At 43.8% G+C, this 11,125-nt stretch overlaps 1 pseudogene; it reads left to right on the forward strand.

Moving 5' to 3' along the window:
• The first annotated feature begins 3,331 nt into the window (after positions 1-3,331).
• On the forward strand, positions 3,332-10,859 carry LOC136547470 (uncharacterized; annotated as a pseudogene).
• The last annotated feature ends 266 nt before the right edge of the window (positions 10,860-11,125 follow it).

Here is an 11,125-nt window from a genome sequence, read left to right on the forward strand (position 1 = left end):
CTCAGGCTTTTCTTCTACGCGCCGCGCAGGTGCTGTCGGCGCTGCAGTTCGAGAAGCACGCGGGGTCGAACGACCCCTCAATTGGACCCCCGCAACACATGGGGGCTCGGGGGGAATTGGACTCATGAAGAGACAAAAAAACGTGATCACGTGATAAGAACGGATCGATCGGGTCCTAAGAGGGGCCAAAATTAAGGAAATCCTCTCCGATCCCCAAAGAAATCCCATAGCTACACGCCCTCAAAAGAAGTTCGGTTGCAATAGAAAGGGATCATAACCCACCAAGGCATCCCGCAGGCAGTAGAAGATTGAAGCCCTCGAAGTCCCCCCATCCGAAGAAGCCTACGAAGGAGTATCCTACTCCTCCGTGTGCTTGGGGGTTACTGTCGGGTATTAGTATTAGGGATACCCGAAGAAGGGATCTGAGCACTGCGGACGACAACTCACCTAGGTAATCAAGGACGTATTTTAGTCTCGACTGACCCCGAAGGGATGGTTTTTGCCTTGCTAGACCCCTTGGGCATGGGCCCCGTGTCGCCTAACCTCGAGGGTACAGGAGCCGTCTCGCCTGACCCTGAGGGCATGGGCTCCGTCTTGCCCGACCCCTCATGCGCGGGCTCTGTCTCACCCAACCCCTCGGGCATGGACTCTGTCTTGTTCGATGAGGTCTGTACCACCCCCAACTATTACGGGTCCAAGCGTATGGGCCTGGGTCAAGCCTCTGACACCAGAAGGGGAGCAGGCACGCCTTGACGTGACCCATGGCCACGACAAGCCATGCTCGGGGGTTCGCATCACCAATAGTGATAGGTCGTGGGCATTGTGCTGCCTAATCCCCGTACGGCCGCTGACAGGCATGTCTGTTTACCACACCGTCCGCCGAGACGGGATGAAACGCCACGACCAGCTGATGATGTCGAGGCATGGCACCAGTGGTGAATAGGAGCCCGATGTGGAGCCATCCCCGTCACCATCTACAGCGTCGGCGGGACCAACATGAAGGAGAAGGAGATGACGGTCCCAGAGGGCTTGTTCTCCCTGATTTTCTCCCTCTCTCTCTCTCTTCTCTTTTTCTAATGTAACCTGCATCTTTCCTTTCTTCTATAAAAGGGGGAACACAACGCAACACAACAAGGGAAGGAAGGAGATAGGCACGAGCACACGGCTGAGCAGCTGAACAAACTCTCAGCACTTTTCAATCCTTCCACCAGAGACATGGGATCCGCTCCCTCTCTCGCCTATCTGTAACCCCTACTATAGACAGTGCCGGTAACATGAGCAGCAGCAGACTAGACGTAGGGACGTTCTGCCTAAACCAGTATAATCCTTGTGTCCTCCGAGCACGCCATCCGGGCCAGACGCGCAAACTAGAAATTTACTAACCGGTGTTCCGAAACACCGACAAGAAGCATTTGCATCAGGATTGAAATCAGTAGGGTTGACTGCTCCATCATCAAGTGGAATAACACATAAAGGCTCTAACAACTCATACTCAACTGCATCAAAAACAACATTATCAAAGACTTCTACCAACACCCGGCAACACATTTTAGACTTATACATGTCAAACAAATCTATCATCTGAATCTCAGTGTCTAATCTGACATCTTTTTGCACATTTTTGTCAAAGAACCACATAGATGCAGACTGGTTAGAGGCCCATTTAACTTCATTCCGCAAACTTTCCCTCAATAAGTCTAAAGAAAACGACCCTATCTCGACATCCCACTTAATCACAAAATCTTTGGTGTAAACTTTCCTACCCAACGCATCTGTTGTATTGAAACCTTCAACTTTAATCTCTAGCGAGAAGAGTTCGGTCCTAGCAGGAAGTAAGCAGATCAAGTCATTTGTCGATGGAAAGTCATGTTACATCAAAATTAATGTAGACTAGGCCCGATCTTCCGAAATGTATGATAGCGTCGATTGGTGGAGACTCGACGTTCACGATCTAGGCTTCGAACCAAGACTGATTCGAACCCCCACAACCGTTACACCACTGCTCCGTTGGTTATCAACCACGCGAAAGCGATTGACCTCGTCGAGAAGGCTTTCCTGCAAGCGAATCGAGAACACAAACAAGAACAGGATGAACGCAATCTGAAATTGCAAATAAATATGAGGCTTATGAAAATAAGGAGGAGTTTAAGTCTTTATTCGAAAGGACTAATCGCCACAGGCGAACAAGATCAAGAACTGGGGCCCTGGTTCACAGCAAGCAGCCTTGGCGGCACAGTTGCAGCAAAACGATGTCTGTTTCATGAGGAAATCAAGAACTAAACAAAACCCAAACCCTAAGGAGAGCGACGGCTGGTATTTATAGAGTCTTGGGCGTCACCCCCATGGACGCGTCCCCTAATGGGCCCAAACACGATACACGGTCCAACGGACCAAAAGACGGTGTCGCAGCACCCTGACAGATTCTAGATGCTGACTTATTTCGATGATTGCTGTTGATTCCGAAGGGCTTTTGATGTGAAACCAATTGGGTTGGCTTCCTTATCCAATTAGCTTTCCATCCATATGTGGATTATCGGAAACGGAGTCCGGATGCGTCCTGGGTGACCAGTTTAAGGCAGACTGGTTCTGGAGCCTGAGCCGGACTCGAACTTGAGTTGGACTGGGCTTCCACCATGAAAAAGATGAATTGGACGCCCATGCTGGACCTCCTCCTCTCCTTAACTTGTATGCGATGAAGTAGTGATGTTCTCATCAGAAATGGCTTCAGATGCGTACCTCGATATGCTGTCATCAATTACCGCAGCACGGTTACCATGATCTTCAACCGATTAGCATCGATAGTAGTCGTCGCCGCCGCCCACGAACTAGGGTTTGAGCAAGAGAGAGGAGGCGGTGGAGAATGGATGGATTGACTCGGTCTAGTCAAACGGACGCATGAATGGAGAAGCTGAGGTAAAAGGGTCTATATGAATATACGTACTAGTTGTATACATCTGTATGTGGCCCACAAGTCGTGGTAAACGTACATAATGTTATTTTTGAACCAAAGGAATCGTAACGGTACGCTTACAATAAAATTAATAATAATGGTATTCGTCAGAACTCAGAATCGCGAGAACTGTAATGCCATCCATGCAATTAACCCTTGTTTTAATTGCTCCGCTCCGTGCGCAGGCCAGGCTCGAGGGATTCGTCACAGACGGCGGCTACGCGCCTACGCCTGCGCCTGACCCGCCTCCGCCTGCTGCGGCTACCGCGGCAAGGTCAGTCTGCTCGATCACATTCACATGTCCATCCGTTTCGGAACACTTCGCCGGTTCTGTGGTTTTTGCGCGGAAATTCTCAGGCTTTTCTTCTACGCGCCGCGCAGGTGCTGTCGGCGCTGCAGTTCGAGAAGCACGCCGGGGTCGAGTCGAAGAACCAGAACGGTCACATTCTGCTCCCCAACGGCAAGTTGCTCTACGACTACGACCTGTTCGACGAGCTCAGGGACGTGCCCGCCGAGGCGTTCGCGGAGGAGTTCCGGGCGGCCGCCGGGGTACCCATGACTGTGCCCGCCGCCGAAGCCTCGTCGGCGTCGCAGGGGAAGCAAGCGGGCGCGCCCGCGAGCTGGGAACCCAACGGGGTTCAGGTTGACGGCGTGACGGCGGAGCCCCCTTCGCCCCCTGCGCCTGGACGGGGAGACGTGGAGATGCTGACCGAGGAGGAGAAGGCCAGCTTGTGTCTGGTGGTTGGTTTGAAGTGAGCGATTCCACTGATCGATTTGTTATGGCAACTATCTATGCGATGGTGTAATTTCGTAGCGATTCACTGGGACTCGGGGACATGTGTTCAATCATAAACTGGCAGAATCAGACAAGTATTTATGCAATTATCCCTATTAGTACTCGTTGCAGATTTATTCCAGTCTTAGTCCCTTCTGTTTTTGAGCAGGGAACGCAGTTCCACGACTGAGTCAGACACTATGTGCGGCGATGAAGGGCCTGCGGCAGAACAGATCAAAGATGAAACAGCTGGTGACCCTGTGATGCATGATGTTAAAGTGCGAGTGACAGAAACGAAGTGTCAGCTAGACAGTGACCTTAGAGATGTTAGAGGATTGCTGTCCACTGGACTTCTTGAAGGTTTCAGGGTGACCTACAAGAAGGATGAGGTGTGTGTTGTTCCTGCTGGCATTAGGATTGTTGATTCAGTAAACTGATCGAAACCTATGGTTTTATATCTCAAGAACAACATTTATGCTTCATTTTGATTATCTTTAGGTGGAGAACGTTGGACGGATAAATGGACAGGGTTATTCTTGTGGCTGCCCACAGTGTAATTACAGTAGTAATGTAAGCTTTCTGGTACTGTTTGTGTTGCATCAATGGTAACTTCTACTCCTCTTGTAAATTGTCTGATACCTGATCTCATGATGCCTGATAAATTGTAGATTATGAATGCACGAGAGTTTGAGAAGCATTCTGGTCAGTCATCTAACAACCAGAATGATCACATCTTCTTGGATACCGGGATTTCTCTATTCAGGGTGTTGAAAGAACTAAAACCTTATAAGCTTAACATGCTTGGGGATTTCATTGAAGAAAAGATTGGTTTTCCTCCTAATTTTGATGAGTATAACAAGTGGAAAGGTATTTTAGCTAGCACCTAAGTATTCATTGGTTTTGTGTGTTGCTCAGCATGTGCTAATTTTCCCCTTGTCCTATCTTCCATCTTGTTGACCATTTAGCTTCGTTTCAAAAGAAGAAAGATAAAGATTATTTAGATGCTGTGGCTTCAGATGGTTGTTCGACTCAGAGGTAGGTTGCATTGCAAAATTTCAATAAGACTTAAGTTCAGATTTATAAATACCTATATGCCGTGCCGTGTTATTTCAAGACCTATTTATGTTCCTATATTCTATATATGCGTCCATAGTTTTACCTACTATTGTTTTGGGGCTTCAGCTTCTGTATATGCTCAGTAAGCTCATAAACCTTGCAAGGGATGGCTTGGGCTAGTGGGATGCATTTTCAATGAGAATTGATTCTTAACTTTGAACTGACCATCCCTATCCTTGCTAATTTATTTTTCTATCTCTTAACTGTTTTAGCAAACCTTTTCACCATTTCGATGAAGTGTACTACCAATTTGCAGTCAATTACATTTAAATGATCATAATGCTCCTCATGCTAACATCACCTTGCTGTGAAACCCCACTTCTAGTTCACGGGGGTCGGCTGCGGGGGAGATGATTTATAGTTTGAGAAACTACTTGAAAGAATCTGCCAGCAATACCATCTCAAACATTAACTGGAGTGCATCTAAAAGGCGGTCTAGGAGACAATTTAGACAAGGAGGCACTGAGACTTCAACTCCAACCTTTGGGGGAAGCCCAGGCAAACGGGTTTCTGGCCTCTCTATTGGCACCTTAGAGAAGAAAGGCACTGAAGAAACTCGCAGTGAGAACACAGGAGGCCCTCTCAGCATCGATGGTGTTAAGTCTGATTCTCCAGTACCTACTGCAGTAAGCCGTAACTACTGTAAACATGATTCCACAAATTTAGGGCTTTCTTTATCAAGTCCAGTAACAATCGCGCAAGGGCCACTCCCAAACTACAGCATAGACTCAAAGTCAAAAGAATCAAAAACAAGGTAAAAGATTAAGTCTTTTGTAACATTTAAGGGATCTTTCTGCAATAGCTCGTGAAAGGTGTTCTTTTACATGACATTTTGAAATGATACATAACCTACCTTTTCCTCAGGGATACCACTCTGCATCCACTGATTTTCAAGGAGGGTGGCCTTGCAGATAATACTTTGTTGACTTACAAGTTGAAGAGTGGAGAGGTGCTCTGGATATTTATGTGAACTATATTGGCTCCTTTTTCCGCAATTACCTGAATCTGTAGCACTCTTAAGAGGACTCATGCTTCACTGTTTTTTAGGCTCTAAAGCAAGGGTATAAGCGGGGAACAGGTATCATCTGTAACTGTTGCAGTCAAGAGGTACAAAACTAAGCAATCAGCGAATTTTGTTTCTTAGGGTCTAATTATTCTGCATGAGGACCAATTGATGTTTTTGCTGTTCTCTTTCGACTCCAGTTTACTCCTTCGCAGTTTGAAGAGCATGCTGGCATGGGGAGAAGAAGGCAACCGTAAGCACCACCACTTTTGGGAAGAAATTGTGCCTATGTGAACTTTATTACTCATAGAAGAGCTATAAGTTCAAAATGGCATTCAATTAACTTTTTGTAATAATCTAGACCTAAAAAGAGTTCTTGGGTGTTTAAGTTCATCTAAGTGGTGAAAACTTTATGTTTCAGGTATCACAACATTTATACATCAGAAGGATTAACACTTCATAAGCTAGCTCTGCAACTGCAAGATCATCTGAATTCAAATGGATTTGACAGTGCTAGTGTTTCCAGCTTCAGTGACTACCCTAACCTTACTTCTTCATCAGGTAACTTAATGGGTATTTTGTAATGCGTACTCCAAGGTTCATTGTAATAACCAATAGCTTATTTAGGTTTGTGTCTATTTCATTAAATTACCCAGTGCAGATTATTCGGTTTGCTGCATGTTGAGCGGTTATGGCTCATGATCTCTTTTGAATTAGCAGCTATGCCTGCACCCTTTGTGAATGCTCAGGCATATATTGGTTGATGTCTTTGTGTTGGTCTGTTTAAAAGTGGGTATCCTGCTGCAATGATGTACCATCAGTTCACCTTGTTGGAAGATGACTCTGTAGTTCCCTTGGCCATAGGACCTGCCTGCTAAGAGCCTAAGAGATTCCTTCCTTGTTTTTAAGGAATAAATTATTTGAAAGTTACATTCTATGTAAAATGACAAAGTAAAAAAAAAGAGTTGGGGGGGGGGGGGGGGGGGGGGGGGGGGGGGGGGGGTGGGGGGAGGCATTTAAGTGCCTGCAGTCTTTGTAATGCTAAGACCATACCAGACTTATCTTTGCCCCATCCTGTTAACTAGCCCGAACCAGCCAAACTTTTGGAAATGTTAATGATTGCCAGTTGTCATAACGAATTGCTTTCAAATGTCTGATTACTGCAGTATGAAGCTCGGTTTGTTGGGTTTTGTTCAACTTTTGTTAGAGATACGTAGATATTTATGTCTCTAACCATTCCAGTCGATGGTTTTGTGGCCTGGATCGTTGGGTTAACTAGAAGGATACCCCACGCGTTACTGCTTGACTCTCTTAGAAATGAAATAGTTGTATATATGAGTTAAATCATCTACATGTTCTTACATCCATTCTTATCAAAATTGGTTGCATTAACAGGTTGGAAGTTAGTGGGACATGGCTTTTAGTGGGAGATGATGTGGATAGTTAGTGGAAGATGATGTTGATGGCTTGCATGTTGAGATGGGACATGTAGTGGGGATTAGCTTTATAAGAGATATAGATTTGAGGAATTGGACTGTTTTAGGACTATGAGGTTGATACTTGATGCCTTACGTAGATGGAACTTTAAGCATGGGGGCACTGCTGGTGTTCTCATGTTGAACTATTTGCACTGAGCACTTGCCATTCCTAAAGGATGGTAGGGGTAATAAGGTAATCCCCTCATGGAAGTTTTTCAAGGCAAGACATTAACTTGTGAGCAAAAAGTTCTGCAAAGGTCAGGGCATGGTACACACTACACAACAATCACACTTTACGAGGAGAATAGTATCTTTCTGCTAGATTCCCTCCTGCGGATTGGAAAGGTTGTATATCCTTACTCACAGGGCCTTTTGTCTAAGGAAAATACTTCTAGAGAGAAAAGGATGATGGGTAGTGACTACTGACTAAGCAGTGTTCCTGCGGCATCTTACCTGGCCATAGTGTTGAAGTGAAGGAGTTGTTGAATAGTGAAACTTTTTGGGATGGCGATGTGGTCTTCAAGCGAGGGCTCTCATATTCTTGGTGGATTTACTACTACCATCCTTCATTTGTTTTGCTTTACTACTACCATTCTTGCTGTACCCAGAGCTTGCAAAGTCATCTACTACTGTCTTGAGATGGATACGATATTGCTGTATATTGTTTGTTCTAGAGGGCGTTTTATCTGTATAAAGATTTAAAGTTTTTTTTTGGTTGAAATGAAGTTTCTTTTTCCTCCGCAATCATCGGTACCTCCTATCCTGGCTTCACAAAACGTTTTTTGTTTTTTACTTAATTGGTTTGATACAGTCTTGTCACTAAGTCTACTACTTATGACCCCTGATTTGTTCCTTACCATCTTTGTTTTTTCACACTTGCATGAATGCACTGGTGATCTACTGTGTATAAATGATTCCTTCAATTTTCTGTTCTTGTGTGTTCAAAGTGTATAGTCGACTTGGTTTATGTACCTTCTGCAGATACAGTATTTTCCCAATATCTTTATAAGTGAGCAGAGTAATTATGCTTGGACTTCACACTGCCCTGTGAAAAGAACTGACTTGGCCTCAGTAGTCAGTAGCCCTTTTTTGTTTCTTTGGTCACATATAGATTTTTATTTGAAGGCTATGTTATTTAGATCTGATTGTATTACCTTTAGGCAATGAGGGAGTGATCGTTGAGCTTTATGTTTGCAAATAATTTAGAGCCTCTGCGTTGTGCCAATTGGTTCCTTTTATTACAGGTTGTGGCAGAGAACCTTCTACTACCAGTGGACCTATTGTTCCCCTGAAACGGACTTTACAAGAAAGAGTGGTCGAAACAGAGAATTGCTATTTCTGTGGGTAAGATACTACTAATAAATATTTTTTATCAATAGATTAATAGGATCAGTTGAGCTTTATATGAAAATTTGCATCTTTACATAATGTCAGGTATGGCCACACAACCATTGGAAATATCGATCCAGACACGATTATCTTCTGTAACCAGGTCTGTTCTGCTTAATGCTTATGCCCAAAGTATTGCCTTTGATAGATTGCTGGCTTGTGAATTATGCCTTGTTACTATTTGCAGTGCGAGAGACCATGCCATGTGAAATGTTACAACAATAGAGTTGTAAAAAGAAGGTTTGTGACCTTTTCACTTATATGGGCAAAAGGAAGGCCTGCCATTGTGAATGATACATCTGAATGATTAAACTGAACATTTCAGGTGCCTCTGGAAATTTTGAAAGAATACATGTGTTTTCGCTTCTTGTGCTGCCAAGAATGTTAATCGCTTCGTGACCGTCTAGAAGAAGGATTGGACAAGTGTGAAGAGATTTCCTTCCTTAGACGGATAAGATCCAATATTTGTTGGCGGCTTTTAAGTGGAATGGACGCAAGTAGGGATGTCAAACTCTACATGCCTCAGGTCATTGATATCTTCAAAGTAAGTTGTTCTTTCGCTTATAAATTTTGCATCTGCCTGTCAGTAGCTTCTTGGCTGCTATAGTCTCACCTTGATCTCTGTACTTCATAGGATGCATTTGTGGAATCTACTGATGAGCACAGTGACATCTTCTCAGATATGGTTAATTGGTATGTTCTTGCTTATTTTGCCAACTCTTAAGTCATGTATGAGTGGGTTCATTGATCTGCGTTTACCTGTAGTCTTTTTTTTTCATAGATTGAAGTATGTAAACAATCTAAACTTCATTGTTGCAGCAAAAATGGAGACCAAGAGAAGGATTTTCGAGGAATGTATTGTGCACTGTTAACCGCAAGGTGGTTCTTTTCCGTGCCATGCCTTTCATTATTATGCCATTTTGTTCTTCTGGTCTTCATAGTGACGCCTCTATTATGCCTTCGATACTTGAATTTTTATGGTTCTGCGTGCAAACTTTACAATTTTTTTTGTTGCTGGTATTCTTACTTTTTTTCTCCTATTTTGATTTCATTGCAGCACGCATGTTGTGTCTGCTGCGATTCTGAAAGTGCGCATGGAACAAATTGCAGAACTGGTCCTTATTGCCACTCGTAGAGAGTGCAGAAAAAAGGTGGAATTGAACTTGAACCAGACACTCCATAGCTGATATTGTCGAATACCTCATGTAATATGATTCTACATGTCCCACTCCTAAAAAAAAATAAAGCAATGCATAACTAGAGAATGTCGATGAGTCACTGACTACATTTTTTTTCAAAAATAAAATGATTTGGAATATATTTAGTCATCAAGAATTAATTGTATCAGCAGATATTTTGGGTGCTGTTCCACTTTATGTTAATTCTCCATCCTTATATCTGATCCCTGGGTCCCTTCACCTACCCTTGTGTGAGTCCAATTTTTTTAAGGACTGGCATGCGATAATGTCGTTTTGTTTTGATAATTTCGAATGAAACCATTTCAGCTACTTTTACTATTGAGTCTTATTGTTTGGCATTTCTTTGTGCAGGGTTACTTCATACTTCTCCTAAAGTCAATCGAGGCAAATTTGAGAGCCTGGAATGTAAGCCTTCTTACTGCGCCTGTTGACCCTGAAATGGCGCAAATCTGGTCAGAGAAGCTCGGGTTCACCATTTTGTTAGCTGAAGAGGTAACCACATTATCTGTCGCATATTCTTATGGTTCATTAAATGGTGAAGTTATTTGATTAATTTTTTGAACCAAGACTAACCGAATATTACAAATTCTTTCCTTTGTTCTGCTAATGCTAACAGTATTACGCTCACTTGTTGTTCTGTTGACAGAAGGAGTCAATGCTGGAGTCGCAACCCCTGGTGATGTTCAAGAACCTAGTCTTGGTGCAGAAATCACTTGCTTGAGCAAATCAAATCTGTGTTTGCTTATACTACTTCAGAAATGGAAGCCTAGTTTGTAATGTATGGAAGAGAATTTGCCTTTGTACATAATGTAGTTTAGTCTAGGAGATGATTCAGGGCATAACCTTTCTTGAGACGAGACAGTACGGACATGAGTTTGTTTATTTTTCTTATATTAGTACTCCTATGTAGTCTAGATGTGTACTAGGTGTGTTGTTAGTTGCGCGTGTGCAGGGCGTCATTTGCCATACAGCTTGGTGCGTGTGACTGCAGCAGGTGTTCTCACCTGTATAATCGAGTGATCACACGTGCTTATTATGCCAATATAAGCCGGTCCGACACGTGCTTTTTAACATAAGGTAGTGCTGCCGCAGGAATTCTTGCGAGACAACACTGTAGAATGGCTGCCCAGCGCTGCTGTGATCAGCAGCCGCTGTCCAGCATAATCAACTTTGCATCACTCATCATCATGCGCTAGAGCAACGACGAGGATATCT

The sequence above is a fragment of the Miscanthus floridulus genome, chromosome 1, assembly GCF_019320115.1.
Source record: "Miscanthus floridulus cultivar M001 chromosome 1, ASM1932011v1, whole genome shotgun sequence".
Taxonomy (NCBI): Eukaryota; Viridiplantae; Streptophyta; class Magnoliopsida; order Poales; family Poaceae; genus Miscanthus; species Miscanthus floridulus.